The sequence below is a fragment of the Enhydra lutris genome, unplaced genomic scaffold (genome assembly GCF_002288905.1).
Source record: "Enhydra lutris kenyoni isolate GAN:26980312 unplaced genomic scaffold, ASM228890v2 scaffoldscaffold9, whole genome shotgun sequence".
Lineage (NCBI taxonomy): Eukaryota > Metazoa > Chordata > Mammalia > Carnivora > Mustelidae > Enhydra > Enhydra lutris.
In genome coordinates, this window is record NW_019154093.1 from 48,165,667 (window position 1) to 48,177,132 (window position 11,466).

At 40.5% G+C, this 11,466-nt stretch overlaps 1 pseudogene; it reads left to right on the forward strand.

The window, feature by feature from the left end:
- The first annotated feature begins 10,601 nt into the window (after positions 1–10,601).
- LOC111143698 lies at positions 10,602–10,847 on the forward strand (annotated as a pseudogene).
- Positions 10,848–11,466: the final 619 nt, after the last annotated feature.

An 11,466-nucleotide genomic window follows, 5' to 3' on the forward strand; every position in this document is an offset into this window, starting at 1 on the left:
AAGTTTTGGTTTATTAATACAATAATACTGTTAACAGTATTTGATTCTTGACCAATAATCAAAAGATTGGAATACAGTAAAATATCACTGACAAAAATATATTTGTAATTCCTCCTTTTTATTAGATTCCTTTGTTAATAATTATAAAAAATCATTAAAAAAAAAAACCTTACAAAACAGACTTAACAGAGATTTCCAGCCATGTGAATTTTTTAAAAAATATTGGGCTTATATATAAAATGGCCCAGAGGTGAAATAAAAAAGTTTTGACACTTTCAAAGTGTTTCCTTTTAAGGGCTTTCTTCTTCTGATCACAGCTCAGTACTGGTTACAGTCTCCAAATGGAGGCCCTGTATCATTCTACAATGGGAGCCACCTTTGCGATCATTATTGACCCTCGGCCTGAAAGCATACCACACATGCCTTTCAATTTGCCACCGTGGAATTGATGGAACTTCAAATTATAAATTGAATGCCCGATGGACAAAACTGGCTTCCTAACTTTTAGTCCCATAGTAACAATAACTGCCACCTTTTAAGCGACCGTGATGCCTTTACTTGCGTTATATTGAATTCTAACAAAGACCCAATATGAGAAATAGTATTGCCTTTATTTTACAGATGAGAAAACTATGAATCAGATATGGAAACCAATGTCTTCCAATTGCACACAATCACTAACCATCCTGCATAAACTTTCGGTTCTGTTTGGCAAACAGCCATGTCCTGCAAGATTGCAGTTGGCCAACAATTAGTGAATGGCGTGGTCTCGTTGGTTTCATTTATTGCCGTAAGAGCATTTAACATGACATCTGGCCTCTTGACATATCTTTATGTGTATAACACAACAAGAGACACAGTGTTGCACAGTAGCCTCCAGAACTTACTCTCCCCCTAAACTGCATCTTAGGCAGCGGGATTCCTGTCTTCAACATGTCTCCCTCTACACAGGGTGCATTTCCCTTAGGGGATTGAAGAATCACTCTTTCGGGGCGCCTGGGTGGCTCAGTGGGTTAAAGCCTCTGTCTTCGGCTCAGGTCATGATCCCAGGGTCCTGGGATCGAGTCCCACATGGGCTCCTTGCTCAGCAAGGAGCCTGCTTCTCTCGCTGCCTCTGCCTGCCTCTCTGCCTACTTGTGATCTCGGTCTGTCAAATAAATAAATAAAATCTTAAAAAAAAAAAATCACTCCTTTCACTTTATAAATGATGAACAAAATGGTCCAAGGTGGGGCTCGAGACATTTTCTCTCCTGGGTCCTGCGACTTGCCTCTGAATGCCATTCTAACCTGGCTAAAGACCCATCAGGACACAAGCTATTCGATACATTTCCGTGGCTTCAGTCTTCCCTGGGAAACTGCTGGAGCTTTCACGGCTTTGGGACCATCTATCTTGCACGCCGCAGTCAGGTGTATGTTTTATGTCCAGTTCAAGAGGCAACAGCAGTACTTCCGCAGATGTATGGCAGCATATGGTCAGGATTTAGATGAGTGAATACTTGCACCTGGAAATCAAATACGAGCACAGGCAGCCCCCTCCCGCTTGCCCAGGGCAGTGGCCACCTAACTGGGAGAGAGCCGTCGGATCAAACGCAATCCAGATGTCTATCCCGTCTCCTCCTCTTCCCACACAGCCTTCCATTGTTTCCCTTGTCCTTTGGCAATATTTCTACATTTCTAAAGGAGTCAAAGGGCCCAGAAAATCGGAAGAAATATGAGTGTAAAGCTGAACAGACACACCACCCATCGCGCAGTGAAGGCGTTTTTGAAAAATTAGTTGTTTCAGCTTTTTAAAAGGTTGGTTTCATCATCTTTTCCAAAACCGTCCGATTTTTGTAGCAGTCTTTGGTCAAAGATTTAGAAGAAGAGTATCCTTAGCTTAATTTTCAGATTGCCAAGGCAACTTTTGTGAATGTGCCATTCTGGATGTCACTGGAGTCACTAATGTTCCAGCCACCCACCCGGATTCTGATGTTTCCATATTGCTAACTGCCCGTTTATGGCATTTTGCTCGGAAATCTAGTGTGTTGCTTGGGGTTGCTCTCTAGTGAAGGACCTTGTTTTATCTTTTCGAACACTTGTTGTTGTTTTCCCCTGAGTCTTGCCAGGTACCCTCTTTGTACCTTAATATCTCTGTTTATACTTCAGAGAGACAAAAAAGTGAAATATTGTAAATGAGTTGAGAGCTTCTAATCACTCTGAAGCTAATTAACCACTCAAAATCTCTGATATAAAGATAGATAGCTTTATAAAACAGGCCAAAGCAGGATGGGGGGAGGGTGGACGTGCCCAAGAAAAGGAATAAATAAAACTAGCCAGTAAATGTGAATTCTTCAGAGCATGGCCTTGCATGCTCGGAAGAAGAAGGAAAAGGGGAGGAGGAGGAAGGGGTGGGGGGAGAGGAAGAGGAAGAGAAAAAGGTAAAGAAGAGGAAGAGAGAGTAAGGAATGAAGAAAGGGAGGGAGGCAAGGAGGAAGGAAAGGGGAGAGGAGCAAGGAAGAAAGAAAACATTGTCTTTATTAGTCCGTGACTGCCCTTCACAGTATGTGGACAAAATGCCCACTTAGAAGCAAACTTCAAGTAATGAGAGGTGGCAGCTCTTGGTGATTAATTTTTTCGCTGTGTGATCTACAAATGTGGCATTTGACTTAAAGTTATCAGGTAGAGTAGTCTGTCTAATTCTTACTCAATTATTCTGTTACTAGAAATAGGCCTTGTTCATATTAGCACCTTGCTCCTGGATTAACTGTTTAAATATTTGATTTTATGACTTTCTGGTTAGTCAAGATCTAAGAAAGCTATATTCTCAAAAAAACATGCTCTTCTATTTATTCTGTAGAAAATCATTACGTGGTAGGAGGGCAAAGAAAATTAAGGTAGAAAAACAAAAAAAATTGTGTCAACTTTGTATAAAAATATTAGTAACCATTGGCTCCAGGATAAGGATGTAGCAGGGGGAGAGTTGGTGTGGACAGACATAGACTGATTTCTTACCTGCTCCTTCACTAGCTGCACTGGTGGTCTCTCTGAGGCTTGATTCTGTCCTCGGTAAAATGGTAAAATGGATATAAAATTTTTGTGTAGGTTCAATCAAGCAGGAGAACACAAAGTGCTTGGTACTCGGTTCACTCCTGTTAAATGTCATTTCTCTTCACTAATTTTTTTTTTCTTCAAAATATTTCCATATGTTAGAAACGATGGTTCCCCAAACTAAGAACTTTTATTACAAAGTTGTTCCAAAGACAGCCCTGGGAGCCCCAACCAGCAGCTGTTGTGCGATTTCAAAATGAACAGAGGTTCTCCTCCAGCTTCGTTCCCCACCTCGCCGAGCCAGGGTGGGTGTTGGGAAGAGCGGAGCCTTGTTTTTATTTGTCATGGATTCTCTTTTTGTGAGATAGTTACCTAAATTAGCCCGTAAAATATACAGCCAGTAAATGAACCAGAAATGCAATAATCCCCTGTCCAATCAGCCCCGAGCTACTTCATGAGGTGGCACGGAGACTGTAGCAGGAGATTGATGTGTGTGAAAACAGTTTAAGTTCTTTGCAGGAAAGTGTCCTTCGTGTCATTATTTATTACTAGCAGGAATGAAAATATCACTAATGCTCTCATTAAAGAACTTTGTATTGAAGCCCACTTTGAACCTGTTTCTCGGATTTGTCCTGATATTGTGGAATTGGGGGAAAAGTTTTTTTTTTTCTTTTCTTCTTTCACTCTCTTTCTCTCTTTTTAATACAAGCATACCTAAATAAACCCTATTAGTGCTCCCATATCCAAAGGAAAAGAATTGCACACATGCGTGCTCCTAAACACACACACACACACACACACACACACACACACAATCATATTGGTAGTAGTCCCCATCAGGAAATCTTAAACTGATTGATATTTAAAGTGTTATCATCTCAGGTGGAAGCTCCCATCAAGTACACATTTATACAACAATTGCATTTTTTTTCCTTTCTCTTTCTTTTCCGCAAACCTGCTAGCCAGCTTTCTTTTTTCTCTATTCAGTGCCTTCCTCTTCTCCCCCCCAACCTCATTACGCAGCCCCAATTTGTACACACACTCTGTCCTGCCCCAGCCCCACCCCCATCTCTAGTGGTGTGAAAATAGAAAAGCATCTGAGTATCTGGGCAGCCTATCAGTTTGCTAAGGTTCATTTTAGCTAATCCAGACATCCCGCACAGCAGGGGGAAAACTGCTGTATCTAGTGAAACAAGAGCATGAATAATTAAAACTCTGTTATTAATGAACTTCCAGTCGTTATGTAAATGAAACTGATTTCAAGTCTAATTTGTCAGCCTGAATTCTTTTTCTGTTCTCCCTTTGTCTAGGACAAGAACTCATCATAATGGACTTGATAATAAAACACTAGTAGACAAGCTGTGTGCAGTGCCCATCTGAGTTAGAGCTTTTAGCCTGCTTAATTGATACAGTTACTCCAGAACAAGTCTATAAGGCATTTTGTATGGCTCTACGTTTAAAAGCCGCTCTTTTTCCCTTTGACAGGGCTGCCTATTATTCGCACATACCTCATTATCATTTACCTTTACACGAGGGGTGGCATATAATTACTGCCTAGTAAATAGTTTCTTTTGCAATATCCATGGTGTTCAAAGACAGCAGAGTTCAAAAAGGTCCAGGGGAAGGGAAGTCTGTAGTCTTCGGAGAATAACAAATGCCACCAGGGAGAGAAAATAAAAGGAAAGAAAAAGGAATACTTGACAAAGCTCGAGACCATTAAGTACCAGTGGCCCAGTGTTCCACCGTCAAGTGTCACTCATGCTATTGGTGGCATTGTCCAAGTGATACCCCGATGTCTGTGGCTACATATTTCAGCGGCATTGTTTAGGTCCACCGTATTGTTTGTGAAACCGTTCCCTATTAGGGTGACAGCTTCAAATTCTAGGATCTGACTTCCTAGAGTTACAAATATTTTACACAACATAAAAGCAATCATTGTTTCGACAGAGAGCTACTGGGCACTGTCGACTCCTTGAGAATTTCCTGAGCCAGAGTCTTTATGTTCGAATCTGGAAAATGCTCCCATACTATTTTTAGGGAACTGTGTAAGTTAGATATCAGAATTATAGTCTGGATAATTGGCAGCTGAGTTTATTTCTGTAAGGCACTGTGTAAGTAGGATAGCAGGAATTAACTCCTATTTTGTATACCTGTTCACTAAAATAATCAGTTTTGGTCCATGTTTAGAAGGAGGGAAAATTTCATTCTAAAAAATCCTAAATCTTTTAAGCTGCAGATGCTAACTGCTACCATGATTCTTGCTAATCCAGTAGATTTTTCATTAATGGAATCCTAGTTCACAAGAATATGAAGAACTCAAAAACGTCTTTAGTCCCCCCAGATATTGACGTCCCAGCTCCCAGCGAGTTTTGCATGCCCGCGCCAACATCTGCAGCTCTTTGGCACCAGTGAAATTAGAGAAGTATTGAAGACATTGTTTACTTCCACTATCTTCTGTTATTTTGTAACATTGCTTTGCGTATATACCAAAAAATAAATATTATCCTAATCACTTTTGTCCAAACAAAGAAAAAAACGGACATTTCAGCATCTGCCCAAATGATGTAATCAGTCCTTCAGGAATCAGAGACTCACAACACACATTTTCAGTTCCCTAAAATATGCCAGACACAGGGCTAAGCAATGGAATCAAAAATATGAAAAGGGAACAATTGTTTTCAAAAAGGGGGGGAAAAGTCAGTTAACCTGTATTTATTACTTGTTGTGAAAGGTCATATACATATACACACACACACACACACATATATAATGGTGTGTATATATTCGGTATGTATACCTATATGGTATGTATACATAGGTATATATGTATACGTATGAATATATAGTGTATAAAGAATGTGTAAATGGTCAGAGAAACCAAATGCAATTGAATTCCCTAGGAAGCCAGGAGACACGATGCTTCAGAGAATAACGTTCTCTCTACTTAGTCTAGTCTCAAAATTTTATCTAGTCCAAGCTGCTGTCAGTGTTGTCAAATGAAAGGGCTGGTTTCATTTGATTCCTTTTCTTCTAGATGCGTTATATAGCAAACTATGCCTCAATTTTCCAGCCAGCAAAAGGCATACAGTTATTCCAAAACATGTCTGATTTTCACAATGTCAAAATATAAGTCGATGGTGCCCTGCAATTTCGCAGGGACATGACTAGACCTGTGTCATCACAACAGGTATGGCACAATTTAAGGTGTGATGGCACCCAGCTCCACCCTGCTCAAGGGACTGTCCCACAACATAGGGCAGGCTTGCCTGGAGGCGATCTTGTTCCCATCGTGCCAATGCCGGACCTGGCTAAAACCGCTGCTCACTTTGAAGTTTTGATAAACCTTGAAATTCCTCTGAGCCCATCTAAACCTAAATGAGTACCTACTTGAAAAGACAAAAGCAACCTAGTGATGAGCGCAAGATGTGTGATGACATACGACATGCGAGAGCACACACGCATGCACATGGGCACATACACGTCTCTGCCTGCTTCCAATGGGTAATACAGCTCAGGGGGCTAGCAACTCTATTCATCCCTAGCCAACTCCAGAAGAAGTCATAAAAATACATAATCTGGAATTAAAGTCAATTAAAGTACGTTGCTTCTCCGGAAAGTTAAAAGGAAAACACACATAAGTAATAGAAATCAATTATTGTATATTCCCAGGCCTATTCTTATAAGCCGGAGAGGTAATCAATCACTCTAGAGATTTCTACAAGGTAATTACTGTTTATTCTTTAATGATACTACTGTCTTCCTCTTCTTTCTTCACACCAGCCCCCTGCAGCTGCCACCTCACAGAAAGCAAATAAACTGCAGTTAAAAAAAAAAAAAGAGAGAGAGAGAGAGGGAGAGAGAGAGGCTGAAAGAAAGTTGGTGTTCTGCATAATGTGGACAATAAGCCTGCTGAACCTTCATCCCTCTCTGTGACCCGAGGCTACAATACTTCATGGCCCACGCTGTATGTACACATGATAACTGCTTTTAGTAATAAATGTGGCCGTGGCTCTGAGAGAACACTGCTGCATGGGGAGAATTAATGGGAAATATCCTTCTTGTGGATGTCTAGTCACTCCAAAGAACAAGATGTCAAAATAATAAGCAGCTGAATAAGAACGTGGACCAATTAAGAATTTAAAACAACTAGCTTCCAACTGAGGCTTTTCCACTCTCTAAAAAGAAGAGGAGAAGGGGCACCTGGGTGGCTCCGTCGTTAAGCGTTTGCCTTCGGCTCGGTTCATGATCCCAGGTTTCTGGGATCGAGTCCCGCGTAGGGCTCCCTGCTCAGTGGGCAGCCTGCTTCTCCCTTGCTCACTCTCCCTGCTTGTGTTCCCTCTCTCCCCATGTCTCTCTCTGTCAAATAAATAAAATCTTAAAAAATAAAGAGGGGAAAAAATAAAGAGTAAAAATAAATGCTTCTGCTATTATCAAGGGCCAGAAGCACTAACCGAGAGGTTTCCCAGTGCTTCAGTCAGAGCTAGGCTAATGAATATAAGTTACCTTTGCTGGTTTTAGCTGACTTTGAAATTAAAGTTCCAAACCCTTGCATGCAGGGAGAGCTGGATTTGAGCAAAATGGACTTAATAAACTCCATTGTGCGGTTAGATCCCTAGTGAGATTTCCTGCCCATCCATGACCAATCGGTATTATTTTTCAGTGACTGGTACTTTTGTGAGCAAGATTGGGGTTTCTGGGAGTGATTAGCACTTTTCACCATTGATTGACAGGTTCAAACAGAAATGAGACAATAGGAGGAGTCATTAGGAATTCAAATGTAAGGTTAGTGTTTGCAGGCTTTGCGATTGATTTTAATAGGAAAAAAAAAAACCCTGTATGTAAGGAAAGGAATTAATATTTAAAATGTTAACTTAGGAAGTATAAATCAATCTGTTCAATTTCAAAAACAAAAAAAAATTCAGAACTGAAATTAATAAAAAGGAGAAGATGAAATAGCAATATTATATTTTAGGCATTCTTTCTAGAAATGTCCTATGTCAGCCACAGATACATTTAGTTTTTTGCTGTGGATATTTAAGACCCAAAATCTAAAATCTTAGAGACATTCACAGTAGCAAAGGTTTAGATTTGGTTTTCTCATACATGAAAAATCTTGTAGAAAAAAAACAAAAACTGTTTTGCTAAGAAAAGAAAAGTGATGAAGCTCTCCATTATATCCAGGGAAGATTCCTCAGGGAAATAATTACGGTGAATGATTCTAGCATTGACCAGTAATTGATAATTGGCCACAAATAATTAGGGTAGAATATCTTTACTGGTGTAAATTATGCTAATAGCTCAGCCATGTCCCTAGATGCTGATGGTTTCTTATAAGTTTCTTATAAGTAATTTTGTTTTAAATTCATATTATAAATTTAGCATACTATACTTGAAAATTTAATCTTGTTTGGCATCAAAACAAAGGCAGATAATACAGAATTAAGCAAGCCTAATCAAAGAAGAAAAGTAAGAGGCACACCATCATTTTTCAGGGTGTTTTGCTAAGGGTTGACTTCTCGTGGGAAAAGAAGTGTTCTGTGACAAAAATGCACACAAACTTATGTTTCTAAAAAAGCAAAACCAAATCGGAGCAAACTGTGTGACTTGGAGTCACCTCACAAATTCGGATAGAAGCATTTCCAATACCTTGTAAGTTGTTACTATTTAAAGGACGACCGCACAAATGCAATACCCCATGCATGAGATAATCACTGCATCAGATTTTTATGCATATCCTGTGCGCAGCTCAGCATTCAAGCTGCATTTTTTGAATATGTTGTGACTAATTTATGCCAAGTTTTCATCAACCTAGCATTTTTCATTTTTCAATTGACATACAAAGTTCTGTAATTTGTGTGCTCAGTATGTTAATATACTGAGATAGGAAGAGAAAATCCAATGCATCACGATAACAAAAATAAACTGTCAGGGAACCTCGGTAGAAGTGAGAGGACAAGAAAACAAGCACAACCCCGTGAGTGGCTAGTGTTAGGATTTGCGTGGGTCATGCATAATGCACACATCCATATCATGAGATGATTTTGGTCATTCTTTTTTAACCAATTCACTCACCATCTGCTCTTCAATTTCCCTCCAAAAGTTCAAGGCATGCTCTGTAAATAAGTGGTTTTCACACTTTGCTGCAAATTGGAATCACCTGCTCATCTTTAAAAACTGTAGAAGCGTGGCTCCTACCCTGCACACTCTGATTTCTTGGTGTGGGGCTCCACGTAAGCATCAAGACACTTCTAGAAGCTCTCCAGCAGATTCTAACGTGCAGCCAAATTTGGGAAACAGCTGTCAAGGTTTTTCTGCCTCAGTTTTCTCTGATTTGGTCTGAAGAGATGCTGATGTCCTCTCTCACACATAGTTTTAAAAAAATGCTTTTCCATCTTGCTGTTGATTTCAGGCACACAGCTGCTTGCTCTGCTGTCTTCTGAGGGGGATCACAACAGAGTGCTCCCTGCTTCTGGCAAACCCGCTTACAGCCTCTCATCTGCTCTCGACTTCTTTCTTATTTTCCCTTTATACTCTTTCATCCCCAAACTACTACAGATCAGCTGTAATCCTCTGAGTTTCCAGTCCTTATCCAATTTCCTATCTTTAGCTATCTTTGGTACCTCATTGCCAGATTAAGCATGAAAAGGTTTCCTTAGCAGTGTTACCCATTTCTTTCTCGTTATCCGAAAACCCACAGGCAGGCTCTACTCCTTTCTTGATCTTCACCCAAGAACAAAGTCAAGATTCTTAGCGATTTTTTATCTCATTAGAATGAACTTCTCTGTTCCAGACTGTAGTTTTCTATCTGTCTCGTCCCCAAATGCTCATTGTTTTCTTGCACAAAACACTACTGTCAGACTTCTTGTCATTTCCCTTGCTCATTATGAACACCTTACCAGTGTGTTTCTTAAACAGGTCCTATCCAATTTGTCTCCCTATTCTCTTTCCCAGAGCCTCCTTCGGTTCCAAGTTAACCTCAGAATTATAGATCTGGAGGAGTGTCTGCTTTGGGAATTGATAGAAATACTTCCTAAATGCTTGTACACCAAATGGAGGCATACAGAGGACTGTTCCACGATAGAAATGACCAAGAGCCTCTCTAGATTTCCTAGAGTTACTGTAAGCCTTAGAAATGCAATTTTTCTGGGGCATCTGGGTGGCTCAGTTGGTTAAGCCTCTGCCTTGGGCTCAGGTCATGGTCCCAGGGTCCTGGGATCGAGCCCCGCATTGGGCTCTCTGCTCAACAGGGAGTCCGCTTCCCTCTCTCTCTGTGCCTGCCTCTCTGCCTACTTGTGATCTCTCTCTGTCAAATAAATAATTAAAGTCTTTAAAAAAATTTGTTTAAATCTATTAAAAAAAAAAAAAAGAAATGCAATTGTTCCTCACCCCTGTTCTTCCTTTCCTCAAGATATTTCATCCAGATTCACACAGCTGACATTGAGCTGGGATCACCCAAAGGGGTAGGAAGGGCTACATTGAACAGAGAGTTTATACATCTATGTCTGGACGAGGGGACTTGACCCAAAGCTGTAGCAACCCAGCCGCTGTAGCTGTAGCCACACTGTTCTGTCTTCAGGATGTTTCCCATGGCCAAAAATGCTCTAAGTCATCTCCAACTTCAAAGCATTCAGCAAACAATGGCAAGGCAGAGCCGCCAGAAGCGGACACCTGATTTCCATGACAAATATGGTAATGCTGTATTCGCTTATGGTGCCACTTTCTGTGCTGCTGTATGTGCATATACAGCAACACACATTGGAATAGAATGGAACCTGTCCCCTGTTAGCAGAGGCACCCCAAAGGAATGGAGAGACCAGTAATCAGCCCAGCTGGTGTAATACTGAATTGTTTCAAAACCAATTCAGAATTGATTTCAACTAGAAGCACTGTGCACCCTTTAAAATAGGGCATGATTGAAGACATAAAGTACATTTGGAACCTTAAAATATATATATATGTGTACATCTAAGTCTGTGTTCTAGTCTTTGTCAGATTATGCAAATTATACACTTATTTGAAAAACTGTAGAAGGAAGGTACCCCTTTTTGCCTTCCACCTAAGGGCCTGTTTCCCACAAGAGCTGAGTTTTGTAAAATCCATCACTACCCTGTTTCTGTCCCCCACCGCTGCCGCCCACCATTTCCCTCTCATCAGATTCTACAGTCAGCTTCTTCCTGGGCTCCTTCTTCCCTTTCATGTCTCCATTACCCTCTTTCAAGTTCTACACTCTCATTTAGCAGGTCACCACCACCTTGTACTTCTCAACTCCTCCTGTATATTTACTTCTTGCCGTGATACTTTTCTATGATAGTTTTTCAAAGAAGTCTTCTTTCAGAGGAAAAGAAACAACCTTTTTTTTTTTTTTTTTAAGCCCAAGGATCTATACCAGTGAGGAGAACCCTATCTTCTTTCTGGATGCACGGCGTTTCGAAGTTATTC